We start from the raw sequence: 19,152 nt of genomic DNA on the forward strand, positions 1-19,152 counted from the left end.
CTGTCATACAGAGTGAAGTAAGTCAGAAGGAGAAAAACAAATACCGTATGCTAACACATATATATGGACTCTAAGGGAAAAAAATGTCATGAAGAGATTAGTGGTAGGACGGGAATAAAACACAGACTTACTTGAGCATGGACTTGAGGATATGGGGAGGGGGAAGGGTGGGCTGTGACGAAGTGAGAGAGTGGCAGGGACATATATACACTATCAAATGTAAATTAGATAGCTAGTGGGAAGCTGCTTCATAGCACAGGGAGATCACCTCTGTGCTTTGTGACCACCTAGAGGGGTGGGATAGGGAGGGTGGGAGAGAGGGTGATGCAAGAGGGAAGAGATATGGGAACATATGTATATGTATAACTGATTCAGTTTGTTGTAAAGGAAAAACTAACACACTATTGTAAAACAATTATACTCCAATAAAGATGTTAAAAAAAAAAAAAAGAAAGTTTGATTACTTCAATTCCATTAAAATTTAAAATTCCGTCTCTCTAATATTAAGGGGGGTAATAAGTGAAGCATCCATTTTGAAGGATATTTTTTCAATCTATTTATATAGCAAATATAAAAAACACTACACACACACATAAATACATAACCCCACATACAAAAATGAGGGGAATTATAAACAGGTAGTTCACAGATAAGTTATCATTTAGAACTCATAAACATAGGGAAGGTATTATACGTTCATCCATAGAATATAAACATAAATTTAACAATGAAACATCATGTCTTTACCCATAAAGTTGGGTAAGACTCCATACTTGAAAAATACTGATTGAAGTTGGAGCTGTGAATCTATGGGCATTCTCACCCACATCTTGGATTATAAATTGTCATCAAGGTTTCAGAATACAGTTTGGCTTATGCTGCAAATCTACCTTAAGAATAACTGATGAACCAACAATTCTACTTGAATGCACATATCATAGATATCTCACGAACATTTAGACCTTAAGGCAGTTACAGGAATGTTCATACCAGCTTCTTTCATAAGAGCAAAACCCCAGATGGTACATAGGCTTGTCAAAAGTAGATTGGATAAAAAATCTGTTATATTAATCCAAAGAAAAAAATCTGTGTTATATTATACAGTAATGAAGAATAAAAAACTACATGTATTTAAATCACCCTGGGTGCATCTCTGATCACAGAGTTCAAGGAAAGAGCCCAAGAAGGGAATTTACAACCTGATTCTCTTATATAATGTTCAAAATCAGGAAAATTTTTTTTTCCTTGCAGAACACGGGCCTCTCATTGTTGTGGCCTCTCCCGTTGTGGAGCACAGGCTCCGGACGTGCAGGCTCAGCGGCCATGGCTCACGGGCCCAGCCGCTCCGCGGCATGTGGGATCTTCCCTGACCAGGGCACGAACCCGCATCCCCTGCATCAGCAGGCAGACTCTCAACCACTGCGCCACCAGGGAAGCCCAAGATCGGGAAAAATTTAAGAATACATTCCATAATAATAGAACACTAGAAAACCTAGGTCTTAGGATAGCTGTGTCCTCTGATTAAGAAGAAATATAATTTGGTTAAAAGAGGAATTAAGCATCATTAATTTGTCCAATTTCCTAACTCAGAGTGCCCCTTGATGGGTGTATGACATGAGCAATTACAGAGTCCTGTTTCCAGAAGGGTCACCTACTTGCTTTAGTGTTCTGCTGCCTCAGTCTTGAAGTTCTGAGAAATTTAAGCTTTAAGGTTATGTTTTTTAAGTTGCGTCCAAACAGAAATTAAAGCACTGCATGATATGGGGAGCTTGTGCACCATATGCATTTCTTCCAAGTTCCTTGCTACCCCATTAGAGTATACAGTGCTCTGTGAGCACAGACTTTGGCTGGACCCACAAGGTGTGGGAATTCAGCAAGATTCAAAGTGAGTACAAAGTAAGTGTTACATCTGTGAAGAAGTGGACCCTCTAGCAGCCCAGCTAGGTCATGCTTTTGGTGGGGACCAGAATTTGGCTCTAAAAAGAAGAACAAAAAGAGATGACATAGGAAAGAAGTAGGCAATCCATAATTCCTTTCCATTTCATCCTTCCTTACTCCTCGGTAAGCTGAAGTTAGAGAGTGTTGCTACAACAAACGCGTGCGTGTCAAGAAGTGAAATAAACTCCACTGAGTGAGTAATATACAGTGTCTCCACTGTTCTCATAATGACATATTAGGATACCTCCTAAAAAATCTGAATTGTGTAATTCCAGTGACTCTCAATACAAGCTAAATACTCTGATATTCAAATTTAAAACTAGCATGGCACAATATAAAAGTATACCAATGACTATTTTATTCCTTTAATTAGAACATTAAATAACAGAATTTTTAAAGCTATGGCAAGTTGAGAGAGGATGGAAAAAATTTTATATTTTAGGACTGTTAACAGTGCAAAGAAGATTGTCAATTTTTTCCTGGAAAAGATCAAATAGTATTTCCAGCTTTGAGTCATACAGATCATGTTGCAATGAACTCAACTCTCATTGCAGCACAAAAGCAGCCACAGACAATACAGAAATGAAACAAAACAAAACAAAAAGACAACCTACAAAATGGGAGAAAATATTTGCAAACAATGCAACAGGTGAGGGATTAATTAAAAAAAAAAAAAAACCTAATCAAAAAATGGGTAGAAGACCTACATAGACATTTCTCCAAAGAAGACATACAGATGTCCAAGAGGCACATGAAAAGATGCTCAACATCACTAACTGTTAGAGAAATGCAACTCAAAACTACAATGAGATACAACCTCACACGACACAGAATGGCCATCATTAAAAACTCTACAAATAACAAATGCTGGAGAGGTAAGAAGAAAAGGGAACCTTCCTACACTGTTGGTGGAAAAGTAAATTGGTGCAGCCACTATGGAGAATAGTATGGAAGTTCCTTAAAAAACTAAAAATAGAGTTACCATATGATCCAGCAATCCCACTACTGGGCATTTATCCACAGAAAAGTGTGGTCCGAAAGGATACATGCACCCCAATGTTCATAGCAGCACTATTCACAATAGCCAAGATATGGAAGCAACCTAGATGTCCATTAGCAGGTGAATGGATAAAGAAGATGTGGTACATATATACAATGGAATATTACTCAGCCATTAAAACTAATGAAATAATGTCATTTGCAGCAACATGGATGGACCTAGAGATTATCATACAAAGTGAAGTAAGCCATACAAAGACAAATATCATGATTCAGAATATATGTGGAATCTAAAATATGACACAAGTGAACTTATCTATGAAACAGAAACAGACTCACAGACATAGAAAAAAACTTATAGTTGCCAAATGGGGAAGGGGGTGGGGGAGGGATAAATCAGGAGTTTGGCATTAACAGGTCCTAACTACTATATACAAAATAAACAACAGGACCTACTATATAGCACAAAGAACTATATTCAATATCTTGTAATAACCCTTTAGTGGAAAAGAATCTGAAAAAGAATATCTGTATATACTGGGTTGGCCAAAACGTTCATTCGTTTTTCTCTGTAAGATGGCTCTAGTAGCACTTAGTTGTCTTTAACCTCATTTGAAACAATTTTGTTAGATTGTATGTGACAGCTACAATTGTATTGTATCAATTGTATGAGCGTGTATTTAAAAAAAGATTTATCAAAGTTGGTGAATTTTTGTGTAGCCATCTTAATATTGAAAATGGAAGGGAAAAAGCAACATTTTCAGCCTATTATGCTTTAGTATTTTAAGAAAGGTAAAAACGCAACTGAAACGCAAAAAAAAAAAATTTCTGCAGTGTATGGAGAAGATGCTGTGACTGATCAAACATGTCAAAAGTGGTTTGTGGTTTCATGTTGGAGATTTCTCACTGAATGGTGCTCCACGGTCGGGTAGAACAGATGATAGAGATCAAATTGAGACACTGATTGAGAACAATCAACGTTATACCGTGCGGAAGATAGCTGACATATTCAAAATATCTAAATCAAGCACTGAAAGTCATTTGCACCAGCTTGGCTATATGAATCGATTTGATGTTTGGGTTCCACGTAAGTTAAGTGCAAAAAAACCTTCTTGACCATATTTCCGCATGCGATTGCCTACTTAAACATAATGAAAACGTTCCATTTTTAAAACAAATTGTGACGGTGATGAAAAGTGGATACTGCATAATAATGTGGAACAGAAGAGATCGTGGGGCAAGTGAAATGAACCACCGCCAGCCACACCAAAGTCCAGTCTTCATCCAAAGAAGGTGATGTTGTGTATATTGATGGGACTGGAAGGGAGTCCTCTATTATGAGCTTCTTCTGGAAAACTAAACAATTAATTCCAACAAGTACTGCTCCCAATTAGACCAACTGAAAGCAGCACTCAATGAAAAGCATACAGAATTAGTCAACAGGAAATGCATAATAATCTTCCATCAGGATAACGCAAGACCGCATGTTTCTTTGATCACCAGGCAAAAACTGTTACAGCTTGGCTGGGAAGTTCTGATTCATCCACCGTATTCACCAGACATTGCACCTTCGGATTTCCATTTATTTCAGTCTTTACAAAATTCTCTTAATGGACAAAATTTCAATTTCCTGGAAGACTATAAAAGGCACCTGCAACACTTCTTTGCTCAAAAAGATAAGAAGTTTTGGGAAGATGGAATTACGAAGTTGCCTAAAAAATGGCAGAAGGTAGTGGAACAAAAAGGTGAATACAATGTTCAATAAAGTTCTTGGTGAAAATGAAAAATGTGTTTTATTTTTACTTAAAAACCAAAGGCACTTTTTGGCCCACCCAATATGTATAAACTGAGTCACTTGGTGTACACCTGACCGATTGACAATCAATGTTTATACTTCAATAAAAAACTAATTCAAAAAGATAGCTGCACCCCAATGTTCACAGCAACACTATTTACAATAGCTAAGATGTGTAAACTACCTAAATGTTCTTCAACAGATGAATGGATAAAGATGTGGTGCATATACACAATGGAATACTACTCAACCATGAAAAAGAATGAAATAATGCCATTTGCAGCAACATGGATGAAACTAGAGATGATCATACTAAGTGAAGTCAGCCAGAGACAAATATCATATGATATCACTTATATGTGGACTCTTTAAGAACAAAAAAAAAGGTACAAAGAAATGAATGGGTATGATTGTGTTCCACTAAAACTTCACTGACAAAAACAAGTGATTTGGCCCCTGGACCCTAGTTATCACATGGATATGCTTAGGTAAAGAATCCACTATCAAGAGTACTTATCAATTCCAAGTACACGAAAAGAACTTAGCATGTTTTAAACATTTCTCAAAGCTTCCTGGTTCCTAAATATTTCCACAATGTTTGACAACAATTTCAGATATAATCCTTAGGCCAGTGTTTTCTGAATCTGAGGGTTCCCGATGAAGACGTGTTCTCGGGTAGCTCCGCTATGGATCCATCTACCCTCGTGCTCCTGATTGGGCAGGCAGGGGGAAAACGCCAATCCTGTCGTGATGTGTCACTTCTGTTTCTAATAGCTACAGGCTCTACTCTCCAAGAGTTGTTATCCTTAAAACAGGCCTGAGGGGCTTCCCTGGTGGCGCAGTGGTTGAGAGTCCGCCTGCCGATGCAGGAGACACGGGTTCGTGCCCTGGTCCGGGAGGATCCCACATGCCGCGGAGAAACTGAGCCCGTGAGCCATGGCCGCCGGGCCTGCGCGTCCGGAGCCTGTGCTCCGCAACGGGAGGGGCCGCAGCAGTGAGAGGCCCGCGTACCGCAAAAAAAAAAAAAAAAAAAAAAAAAAAAAAAAAAAAACAGGCCTGAGAAAGCCACCCATTGTTACTGCCAGGGACACGAATGTTTCATGCCCTCCAACTGCAGAATCTGGCCATTTTCTACTTTTGTCACTTTGGCTCAGTAGAAATATTGCAGTGTTCTATGAATCCTTGATTCAGAGAGGAACATTCAGGGTAATAAATCTCTATGCCAACTGCAGCATTTCCCTCTTGCTTCAGACGAGGGTACAACATATGGATGTGTAAAACTCAGTCCGTAGAGGGCATCAACTTTTTTTCTTTCCTTTAGGAGATCAGACCTGATGAAAGTGTCAGTACAGGAATTTTGTTCTGATTCCCGGCAGGATTACAGAACATTTCTTTTGACAGTACCTGCCAATTAGTTTTCTGGTTCTCCAAGGAAGTGTCGTCTAGGTTAGCCAAAAATTTCTAAGCAGTATCCATCTCTTTCAAGAGAGGCTGGTGGGACAACTTACTAAGAAATAAGCTTAGCTGATCATGGGGAAGGGGATGTGATGGAGCTCCATTCTAGAAATTGGAAAACCTGGAGCAGAACAAGAATTCCAACACTCAGTAGAATGTTAGAAAAAGACATTGAATTGCCAAAGTGCCCATAAATCAGCTTTTAATATGCCATGTGATGAGTAGACGAGGCATGCGTTTTCTGTGCAAAGACCCTGTAACACGAATAAGATCAATAACATAGAAATGTATATGAACATCAGTTCTGTTAATATTCTCCAATATTAAAACGTAAATTTTAAATGTCAACACATGAATCAAGATGGCAGAATAGAAGGCTGTGGAGATCACCTCCTCCAATAAATACATCAAAGATACATCTCCATATGGAACAGTTCTGACAGAATAGCTACCAAAGACTGGCAGAAGATCTCACATAACCGAAGTTGCAAGAAAGATCACCTTGAAACTGGATAGGACAAAAGAGAGAAAGGAGCCAGGATAGGACCTGCCTCCCTAGGAAGGAGCTGTGAAAGAGGAAAGCTTCACTCATCCTGGGAAGCCCCTTCACTGGCACGGAGATCAGCTGGGAAAGAAAGGGAGCTTCAGAGACTCAGAGGAGAGTGCAGCAGCCAGTTCGCAGCAGGCAGAACCAGCAGAGAAGGTCTGTGCTATCTCCCTGCAGGCTCCCCTGGCTGGGACAGGTCCAGCCTTAGCAGCTGTGGGCTTAGTGGATGCACGGAGACTGGGCCAGGGTCTGGGCTGCTTCTTTAGCTCCCACAGCAGGTCCAGATGTGCGACTACTGCGGTCCTGGTAAGTCACTTCAGTGGATCTGTGCCTATGGATCTGTGCTGGTGGCTTTACAAACACAACACCTGAGGAAACCAGGGACGATTGCTGGCGTTCCCACAATTGAGGCAGGGCTCAGGGCAGTGCCAACAATAGTGTACTTTGTGAGCCCACACAGTGGGTGACAGGAGACACAACAGAGCACACTCCCCGGTGGGTGGACAGCTCTGGTGGGGGAATACTCAGTGGTTCCTCTACCAGTGGAAATGCTCCAGTCCCACCTACCTCACACTGCAGCTCAGAAACAGATCTGGGGGCTTCTACTCCAACACCTTCTGAGCAGACCCTACCCCCAACAGGGCAGTGACAAGCAAAGAGCAAAGAGGAGGTCCTGCTCAACATCTGCTGCAGGCTCTGGTCACCACAACACCACTCACACCCCCCTAGCAAGGGGATAATGACCAGCACACATTGAGAAAAGATGTGTCAGTCATCCATACTGAAAACAACCCTCCCTTGCACCCAAAATATTAAACCATGCAAGCAACGCAGGGATGCTCCCACATGAAAATAGCCCTCCAAGACCACAGGAGATATTTGTTTCTCCTAAACACATAGAGTGGAAGAAATAAGTTAAAAGAAGGATGAGGGGAACCACTCCCAATTAAAAGATCAAGAGAATTCCCCTGAAAGAACATACAATGAAACAGACTTCTTCCATCTAATAGACACCAAGTGCAAAAAGCAGATAATGAAAATACTGAAGGAATTAAGAAACTATTGATAGAAATGCAAATTACTGTAAAAAGACACTAGACACTATAGAGGAGCCAAGAAAAATTAGAAAACACATTTACTGAGATGAAAGCTGAGCTAAAGGCAATAAATAGCAAAATGAATAATGCAGAACAAACAAGTGATCTGGAAGATAAAATAATGGAAATCACCCAATCAGAACAGCAGACAGCCAAAAGAGGAAAAAAAAAAAAGAAAGAAACCAACCTAAGAGACCCATGGGGTAATATAAAATGTACCAATCTATGCACAATAGGAATTCCAGAAGGAGAAGAAAGAGAAAAGGGCATCAAAAATGTATTTGAAGAAATTATGGCTGAAAATTTCCCAAACCTAAAAAGGAAAACGGGAGAGGAGAGGAGATGGCGGAAGAGTAAGACGCAGCGATCACCTTCCTCCCAACAAATACATCAGAAATACCTCTACACATGGAACTTCTCCTATAAAACACCCACCGAACGCTGGCAGAAGACCTCAGACCTCCCAAAAGGCAACAAACACCCCACGTACCTGGGTAGGGCAAAAGAAAAAAGAATAAACATAGACAAAGAATAGGGACGGGGCCTGCACCAGTGGGGGAGAGCCATGAAGGAGGAAAGGTTTCTACAACTCTAGAAGCCCCTTCGTGGGCGGAGACTGCGGGTGGCGGAGGGGGAAAGCTCGGGAGCTGCGGAGGAGAGAGCAGCCACAGGGGCGGAGGGCAAAGCAGAGAGATTCCCACAGAGGATCGGCGCCGACCGGCACTCACCAGCCCGAGAGGCTCCTCTGCTCACCCGCCGCGGCGGGAGGGGGCCAGGAGCTGAGGCTCAGGCTTCGGGCTTCGGTCGGATCGCAGAGAGAGGACTGGGGTTGGCGGCGTGAACACAGCCTGAAGGGGCTAGTGCGCCACGGCTGGCCAGGAGGGAGTCCGGGAAAAAGTCTGGAGCTGCCAAAGAGGCAAGAGACCTTTTCTGCCCTCTTTGCCTCCTGGTGCGCGAGGAGAGGGGTTTAAGCGCGCTGCTTAAAGGAGCTCCAGAAACGGGCGCAGAGCTACCGAAGAGACAAGAGACTTTTTCTTGCCTCTTCGCTTCCTGGGGCGCGAGGAGAGGGGATTAAGCACACCGCGTAAAGGAGCTCCAGAGACGGGCGCGAGCCGCAGCTGTTGGCACGGACAACAGAGACGGGTGTGGGACGCTAGGGTTGCTGCTGCCGCCACAAAGAGGCCTGTGTGCAAGCGCAGGTCACTCTCCACACCGCCCCTCCCGGGAGCCTGTGCAGCCCACCACTGCCGGGGTCCCAGGATCCAGGGACAGCTTCCCTGGGAGAATGCGCGGCACGCCTCACAGTGGTGCAATGTCACGCCGGCCTCTGACGTCGCAGGCTTGCCCCGCCTCTGTGCCCCTCCCTCCCCCTGGCCTGAGTGAGCCAGAGCCCCAGAATCAGTGGCTCCTTTAACCCTGTCCTGTCTGAGCAAAGGGCAGACGCCCTCGGACAACCTACGCGCAGAGGCGGGGCCAAGGCCAAAGCTGAAGCCCAGGAGCTGTGCGAACAAAGAGGAAGGAGGATGTCTCTCCCAGCAGCCTCAGAAGCAACGAATGAAAGCTCCACAGTCAACTTGAAGTGCCCTGCATCTGTGGAAAACCTGAGTAGACAGCGAAATATCCCAAGTTGAGGAGGTAGATTTTGGGAGCAAGATATATTATTTTCCCCTTTCTCTCTTTTTGTGAGTGTGTATGTGTGTGCTGATGTGTGAGATTTTGTCTGTATAGCTTTGCTTTCACCATTTGTCCTAGGGTTCTGACTGAACCTTTTTTTAAATAAAATTTTTCTACTTAATAATTATTTTTTATTTTAATTATTTTATCCTACTTTATTTTATTTTCTTTCTTTCTTCCTTCCTTCCTTCCTTTCCTTTCTATTTTTTCTCCCTTTTATTCTGAGCTGTGTAGATTAAAGGCTCTTGGTGCTCCAGCCAGGCGTCAGGGCTGTGTCTCTGAGGTGGGAGAACCAACTTCAGGAAACTGGTCCACAAGAGACCTCCCAGCTCGACGTAATATCAAACAGCAAAAATCTCCCAGACATCTCCATCCCAACACCAAGACCCAGCTTCACTCAACGACCAGCAACATACAGTGCTGGACACCCTATGCCCAACAAAGAGCAAGACAGGACTACAGCCCCATCCATTAGTAGAGGCTGCCTAAAATCATAATAAGGTTACCGACATCCCAAAACACACCACCAGACGTGGACCTGCCCACCAGAAAAACAAGATCCAGCCTCATCCACCAGAACATAGGCACTAGTCCCCCCAACCAGGAAACGTACTCAACCCACTGAACCAACCTTAGCCACTGGGGAGAGCCACCAAAAACAACGGGAACTACGAACATGCAGCCTGCAAAAAGGAGACCCCAAACACAGTAAGATAAGCAAAATGAGAAGACAGAAAAACACACAGCAGATGAAGGAGCAAGGTAAAAACCCACCAGACCTAACAAATGAAGAGGAAATAGGCAGTCTACCTAAAAAAGAATTCAGAATAATGATAGTAAAAGATGATTCAAAATCTTGGAAATAGAATAGACAAATTTCAAGAAACAGTTAACAAGAACCTAGAAGAAATAAAGAGGAAGCAAGCAACGATGAGCAACACAATAAATGAAATGAAAAATACTCTAGATGGGATCAGTAGTAGAATAACTGAGGCAGAAGGACGAATAAGTGACCTGGAAGATAAAATAGTGGAAATAACTACTGCAGAGCAGAAGAAAGAAAAAAGAATGGAAAGAACTGAGGACAGTCTCAGAGACCTCTGGGACAACATTAAACACACCAACATTCGAATTATAGGGGTCCCAGAAGAAGAAGAGAAAAAGAAAGGGACTGAGAAAATATTTGAAGAGATTATAGTTGAAAACTTCCCTAATATGGGAAAGGAAATAGTCAATCAAGTCCAGGAAGCACAGAGAGTGCCATACAGCGTAAATCGAAGGAGAAACACACCAAGATTCATATTAATCAAACTATCAAAAATTAAATACAAAGGAAACATATTAAAAGCAGCAAGGGAAAAACAACAAATAACACACAAGGGAATCCCCATAAGGCTAACATCTGATCTTTCAGCAGAAACTCTACAAGCCACAAGGGAGTGGCAGGACATATTTAAAGTGATGAAGGAAAAAAACCTACAACCAAGATAACTCTACCCAGCAAGGATCTCATTCAGATTTGATGGAGAAATTAAAACCTTTACAGACAAGCAAAAGCTGAGAGAGTTCAGCACCACCAAACCAGCTCTACAACAAATGCTAAAGGAACTTCTCTAGGCAAGAAACGCAAGAGAAGGAAAAGACCTACAAGAACAACCCGAAACAATTAAGTAAATGGTAATGGGAACATACATATCGATAATTACCTTAAATGTAAATGGATTAAATGCTTCCACCAAAAGACACAGACTGGCTGAATGAATACAAAAACAAGACCCATATATATGCTGTCTACAAGAGAGCCACTTCAGACCTAGGGACACTTACAGGCTGAAAGTGAGGGGATGGAAAAAGATATTCCATGCAAATGGAAATCAGAAGAAAGCTGGAGTAGCAATTCTCATATCAGACAAAATAGACTTTAAAATAAAAACCATTACAAGAGACAAAGAAGGACACTACATAATGATCAAGGGATCGATCCATGAAGAAGATATAACAATTGTAAATATTTGTGCACCCAACATAGGAGCACCTCAATACATAAGCCAAATACTAACAGCCATAAAAGGGGAAATTGACAGTAACACAACCATAGTAGGGGACTTTAACACCCCACTTTCACCAATGGACAGATCATCCAAAATGAAAATAAATAAGGAAACACAACCTTTAAATGATGCATTACACAAGATGGACTTAATTGATATTTATAGGATATTTCATCCAAAAACAACAGAATACACATTTTTCTCAAGTGTTCATGGAACATTCTCCAGGATAGATCATATCTTGGGTCACAAATCAAACCTTGGTAAATTTAAGAAAATTGAAATCGTATCAAGTATCTTTTCCAACCACAACACTATGAGACTAGATATCAATTACAGGAAAAGAGCTGTAAAAAATACAAACACATGGAGGCTAAACAATACACTACTTAATAACGAAGTGATCACTGAAGAAATCAAAGAGGAAATCAAAAAATACTTAGAAACAAATGACAATGGAGACACGACAACCCAAAACCTATGGGATGTAGCAAAAGCAGTTCTAAGAGGGAATTTTATAGCAATACAATCCTACCTTAAGAAACAGGAAACATCTCAAATAAACAACCTAACTTTGCACCTAAAGCAATTAGAGAAAGAAGAACAAAAAAACCCCCAAGTTTAGCAGAAGAAAAGAAATCATAAAGATCAGATTCAGAAATAAATGAAAAAGAAATGAAGGAAACGATAGGAAAGATCAATAAAACTAAAAGCTGGTTCTTTGAGAAGATAAACAAAATTGATAAACCATTAGCCGGACTCATCAAGGAAAAAAGGGAGAAGACTCAAATCAATAGAATTAGAAACGAAAAAGGAGACGTAACAATGGACACTGCAGAAATACAAAAGATTATTAGAGATTACTACAAGCAACTGTATGCCAATAAAATGAGCAACCTGGAAGAAATGGACAAATTCTTAGAAATGCACACAACCTGCCTAGACTGAACCAGGAAGAAATAGAAAATATGAACAGACCAATCACAAGCACTGAAATTGAAACTGTGATTAAAAGTTTTCCAACAAACAAAAGCCCAGGACCAGATGGCTTCACAGGCGAATTCTATCAAACATTTAGAGAAGAGCTAACACTTATCCTTCTCAAACTCTTCCAAAAGATAGCAGAGGGAGGAACACTCCCAAACTCATTCTATGAGGCCAACATCACCCTGATACCAAAACCAGACAAAGACGTCACAAAGAAAGAAAACTATAGGCCAATATCACTGATGAACATAGATGCAAAAATCCTCAACAAAATACTAGCAAACAGAATCCAACAGCACATTAAAAGGATCATACACCATGATCAAGTGGGGTTTATTCCAGGAATGCAAGGATTCTTCAATATACGCAAATCAATCAACGTGATACACCATATCAACAAACTGAAGGAGAAAAACCATATGATCATCTCAATAGATGCAGAGAAAGCTTTTGACAAAATTCAACACCCATTTATGATAAAAACCCTGCAGAAAGTAGGCATAGAGGGAACTTTCCTCAATATAATAAAGGCCATATATGACAAACCCACAGCCAGCATTGTTCTCAATGGTGAAAAACTGAAACCATTTCCACTAAGATCAGGAACAAGACAAGGTTGCCCACTCTCACCACTCTTATTCAACATAGTTTTGGAAGTTCTAGCCACAGCAATCAGAGAAAATAAAGAAATAAAAGGAATCCAAATAGGAAAAGAAGAAGTAAAGCTGTCACTGTTTGCAGATGACATGATACTATACATAGAGAATACTAAGGATGCTACCAGAAAACTACTAGAACTAATCAATGAATTTGGCAAAGTAGCAGGATACAAAATTAATGCACAGAAATCTCTGGCATTCTTATACACTAATGATGAAAAATGTAAGAGGGAAATTAAGAAAACACTCCCATTTACCATTGCAACAAAAAGAATAAAATATCTAGGAATAAACCTACCTAAGGAGACAAAAGACTTGTATGCAGAAAACTATAAGACACTGATGAAAGAAATTAAAGATGATACAAATAGATGGAGAGATATACCATGTTCTTGGATTGGAAGAATCAACATTGTGAAAATGACTCTACTACCCAAAGCAATCTACAGATTCAATGCAATCCCTATCAAATTACCACTGGCATGTTTTACAGAACTAGAACAAAAAATTTCACAATTTGTATGGAAACACAAAAGACCCCGAATAGCCAAAGCAATCTTGAGAACGAGAAATGGAGCTGGAGGAATCAGGCTCCCTGACTTCAGACTATACTACAAGGCCACAGTAATCAAGACAGTATGGTACTGGCACAAAAACAGAAATATAGATCAATGGAACAGGATAGAAAGCCCAGAGATAAACCCACACACATATGGTCACCTTATCTTTGATAAAGGAGGCAAGAATATACATTGGAGAAAAGACAGCCTCTTCAATAAGTGGTGCTGGGAAAACTGGACAGCTACCTGTAGAAGTATGAAATTAGAACACTCCCTAACACCATACACAAAAATAAACTCAGAATGGGTTAAAGACCTAAATGTAAGGCCAGACACTATCAAACTCTTAGAGGAAAACATAGGCAGAACACTCTATGACATAAATCACAGCAAGATCCTTTTTGACCCACCTCCTACAGTAATGGAAATAAAAACAAAAGTAAGCAAATGGGACATAATAAAACTTAAAATCTTTTGCATAGCAAAAGAAACCATAAGACATAAAGACAACCCTCAGAATGGGAGAAAATATTTGCAAATGAAGCAACTGACAAAGGATTAATCTCCAAATTATACAAGCAGCTCATTCAGCTCAACATCACAAAAACAAACAACGCAATTAAAAAAATGGGTGGAAGACATAAATAGACATTTCTCCAAAGAAGACATACATATGATCATAGCAATAGATGCAGAGAAAGCTTTTGACAAAATTCAGCACCCATTTATGATAAAAACCCTGCAGAAAGTAGGCATAGAGGGAACTTTCCTCAACATAATAAAGGCTATATATGACAAACCCACAGCCAGCATCGTTCTCAATGGTGAAAAACTGAAACCATTTCCACTAAGATCAGGAACAAGACAAGGTTGCCCACTCTCACCACTCTTATTCAACATAGTTTTGGAAGTTCTAGCCACAGCAACCAGAGAAGAAAGACAAATAAAAGGAATCCAAATCGGAAAAGAAGAAGTAAAGCTGTCACTGTTTGCAGATGACTTGATACTATACATAGAATCCTAAGGATGCTACCAGAAAACTACTAGAGCTAATCAATGAATTTGGTAAAGTAACAGGATACAAAATTAATGCACAGAAATCTCTGGCATTCTTATACACTAATGATGAAAAATGTAAGAGTGAAATTAATAAAACACTCCCATTTACCATTGCAACAAAAAGAATAAAATATCTAGGAATAAAACTACCTAAGGAGACAAAAGACCTGTATGCAGAAAATTATAAGACACTGATGAAAGAAATTAAAGATGATACAAATAGATGGAGAGATATACCATGTTCTTGGATTAGAAGAATCAACTTTGTGAAAATGACTCTACTACTCAAAGCAATCTACAGATTCAATGCAATCCCTATCAAACTACCACTGGCATTTTTTACAGAGCTAGAACAAAAAATTTCACAATTTGTATGGAAACACAAAAGACCCTGAATAGCCAAATCAATCTTGAGAACGAAAAATGGAGCCGGAGGAATTAGGCTCCCTGACTTCAGACTATACTACAATGCTACAGTAAACAACATAGTATGGTACTGGCACAAAAACAGAAATATAGATCAATGGAACAGGATAGAAAGCCCAGAGATAAACCTACACACATATGGTCACTTTATCTTTGATAAAGGAGGCAAGAATACACAGTGGAGAAAAGACAGCCTCTTCAGTAAGTGGTGCTGGGAAAACTGGACAGGTACATGTAAAAGTATGAAATTAGAACACTCCTTAACTCCAAATGGATCAAAGACCTACATGTAAGGCCAGACACTATCAAACTGTTAGAGGAAAACATAGGCAGAACACTCTATAACATAAATCACAGCAAGATCCTTTTTGACCCACCTCCTAGAGAAATGGAAATAAAAACAAAAATAAACAAATGGGACCTAACTAAACTTAAAAGCTTTTGCAGAGCAAAGGATAGCATAAACAAGACCAAAAGACAACCCTCAGACTGGGAGAAAATAGTTGCAAATGAAGCAACTGACAAAGGATTAATCTCCAAAATTTATAAGCAACTCATGCAGCTCAATAACAAAAAAACAAACAACCCAATCCACAAATGGGCAGAAGAACTAAATAGACATTTCTCCAAAGAAGATATACAGATTGCCAACAAACACATGAAAGAATGCTCAACATCATTAATCATTAGAGAAATGCAAATCAAAACTACAATGAGATATCATGTCACACCAGTCAGAATGGCCATCATCAAAAAATCTAGAAACGATAAATGCTGGAGAGGGTGTGGAGAAAAGGGAACCCTCTTGTACTGCTGGTGGGAATGTAAAATGATACAGCCACTATGGAGGACAGTATGGAGATTCCTTAAAAAACTAAAAATAGAACTACCATATGACCCTGCAATCCCACTACTAGGCATATACCCTGAGAAAACCATAATTCAAAAAGAGTCATGCACCAAAATGTTCATTGAAGCTCTATTTACTATAGCCAGGACACGGAAGCAACCTAAGTATCCATCAACAGATGAATGGATGAAGAAGATGTGGCACATATATACAATGGGATATTAGCCATAAAAAGAAATGAAATAGTTATTTGTAGTGAGGTGGATGGACCTGGAGTCTGTCATACAGAGCGAAGTAAGTCAGAAGGAGAAAAACAAATACCATATGCTAACACATACGTATGGTATCTAAGAAAAAAAATGTCATGAAGTGCCTAGGGGTAGGACGGGAATAAAACACAGACCTAGAGCATGGACTTGAGGATATGGGGAGGGGGAAGGGTAAGCTGTGACGAAGTGAGAGAGTGGCATGAACATATATACACTACCAAATGTAAAATAGACAGTTAGTGGGAAGCAGCCGCACAGCACAGGGAGATCAGGTAGGTGGTTTGTGACCACCTAGAGGGGTGAGATAGGGAGGGTGGGAGGGAGGGAGACGCAAGAAGGAAGAGATATGGGAACATATGTATATGTATAACTGATTCACTTTGTTGTAAAGCAGAAACTAACATACAATTGTAAAGCAATTATACTCCAATGAAGATGTTAAAAATAATGTATCCATACACTGGCCAGACAAAATTAAAATAGAATTTCATTCTTTTCTTACTCTTAGGTTTACAACTATAGGTTGACCAGTCTGCCAGGATTTTGCCCATTGGCTCTCAGATGGAACTGAAGAAGAAGCACTTCTTATGTTTGAACCATAGAACACTCACACACGGACTAAGAACAAAACAAAATCCTAAACACCAATGGAAGCCTCACACCAAAGGAACCAGAAACCAAAGAGAAACCAACAACCAAACAGCACAAGACTCAAATCAGCTTCCAAGTCTCAACTGAGCCTGTGACCTCTGTCCAAGTGGTTCACCTTCCAAATGAGATTTCCTGGAATGAAAAGTCACCCAAATGGGAACCAAGGTTCCCCCAAATGTACAGGGCTAAAAGGACCTCAGACTGCTTGCCAGGGGAGTTACCACACGCTGGCTGAGGTGCTGCAACATCCCAAATGCTATTTTTCTGGTTCCCCAAAATAATCCCTTGGAGTAGGACATTCAGGGCAGTCCAGGCAGGAGGAACAGAGGAACGTCCTCAAGGCAAAGACGGCCTCGGCAGCTGCTAGGGTGGTTCCTCTTCCACCATCTACTCCTGCCCTAGAGTTCTAACTGCTGGGATGACTGGGGCTTGGCCTTTCCAGGCAAGGGTCCCAGGTGGTCTGGCCTCTAAAGGAATTCTCCAACCCTACACTCTCTGGAAAGAGACTAGTGTGGAGAAAATCTCAGTGTCCGATCAAGTCAGGGGACCCACAGGGGGATCCCCAAGTCAGCCCCACATTGGGTACTAAATTTGATGTCGAAAACTCGACCTCTGTGCACCAGTGCCAAATCGAATCTCAGAGAGAGAGGTTTGCAGGAAGTAGAAAAGAATAGCTTTACTGCTTTGGCAGCCAAAGGGAGACAAAAAATTCATACCCTGAAAAACCGTGTGTCCCAATGCAGGAGGATCTGGTGAGGAGTTTTACAGCAGTGGTTTAGGGACACAGGTGATCCTAAGGATTAGTGTGTGTACAGGGCCTTAACTCACTTTAATCGGACCTCAGATGCTCTCTTGAGGAGCTTCTCTGGAATGAAGAAGACTAAAATCTTCTATTTTGTGAGGGTTTTTGGTGGGTAAAGAGCCCAAAGATACTATTACCTGTAAACATTGAGGCAAAACCAGGATCGTGCCCCAAGGCTGCGCTATTGCTTCTTGTCAGTTCCTCCCTGGTCTCTGCATCCCGTCCCTTCCCTGATTAGCAACGGTTCAAATCTGCCCTTTGGAAATCAGAGACAGTCCTGGAGTCTCTAGCCTAATTAACGCCCTGACTACACCTAACTCACACCTTGACACTCTCCCTAACACAGTTCCAGACACTGTACCTAACAAACGCTCAGATGCTACTCCTAGCTCAGGCCCTGACACTGTCTCTAACTAAGGCCCAGCTGCAGCCAATATCTAAAGTCCTGACATTATGCTGAGCTAATATCCTGACCCAGCTCTTAGCAAGGTCCTGAAACTGGCCCAAAGTAAGCCTTGATGCTGTCCATAAATGAGGCCCTGAGGCTCTCCCTAACAGAGGCCTTGATAAGGTCTCTAATGATGACCCTAACGCTGATCCCAGAGGCCCGTATGCTGCTCCTAAGTCATGCCCTGACACTGTCCCTAACTCAGGCCCTACAGATGGGCCTCACTTAGGCTCTATGGCTCTACCTTAGTTAGGCTCTGACGCTGTCCGTATATGAAGCCCTGGTAGTGGCCCTGATCCTGATCCTAATTAAGGCCCTGATGCTCTCAATAACTACGGTCTTCTACTAGAGCATGGACTTGAGGATATGGGGAGGGGGAAGGGTAAGCTGTGACGATGTGAGAGAGTGGCAGGGACATATACACACTACCAAATGTCAATTAGATAGCTAGTGGGAAGCTACAGCATAGCACAGGGAGATCACCTCTGTACTTAGTGACCACCTAGAGGGGTGGGATAGGGAGGGTGGGAGGGAGGGTGACAAAAGAGGGAAGAGTTATGGGAACATATGTATATGTATAACTGATTCACTTTGTTGTAAAAGAGAAACTAACACACTATTGTAAAACAGTTATACTCAAATAAAGATGTTAAAAAAAAAAAAAAAAAAAAAAAAAAAAAAAAAAACTACGGTCTTCACGCTTTCCCCGCTTTCCCTTGGTCATTTGCTGACACGATCCCTGGCCCGGAACCTGACTCTGTCCCAAGCTAATGTCCTGCATATTATCCTAACTGAAACCCTAATAGTCTCCCTAACTAAGGCCCTGACTTATCCTAACTAAGGCCTTGACACTCTCTCACTAAGGCCCGGAATGTGTCCCTAACA

This window comes from Kogia breviceps, chromosome X (genome assembly GCF_026419965.1).
Source record: "Kogia breviceps isolate mKogBre1 chromosome X, mKogBre1 haplotype 1, whole genome shotgun sequence".
NCBI classification, from domain to species: Eukaryota; Metazoa; Chordata; class Mammalia; order Artiodactyla; family Physeteridae; genus Kogia; species Kogia breviceps.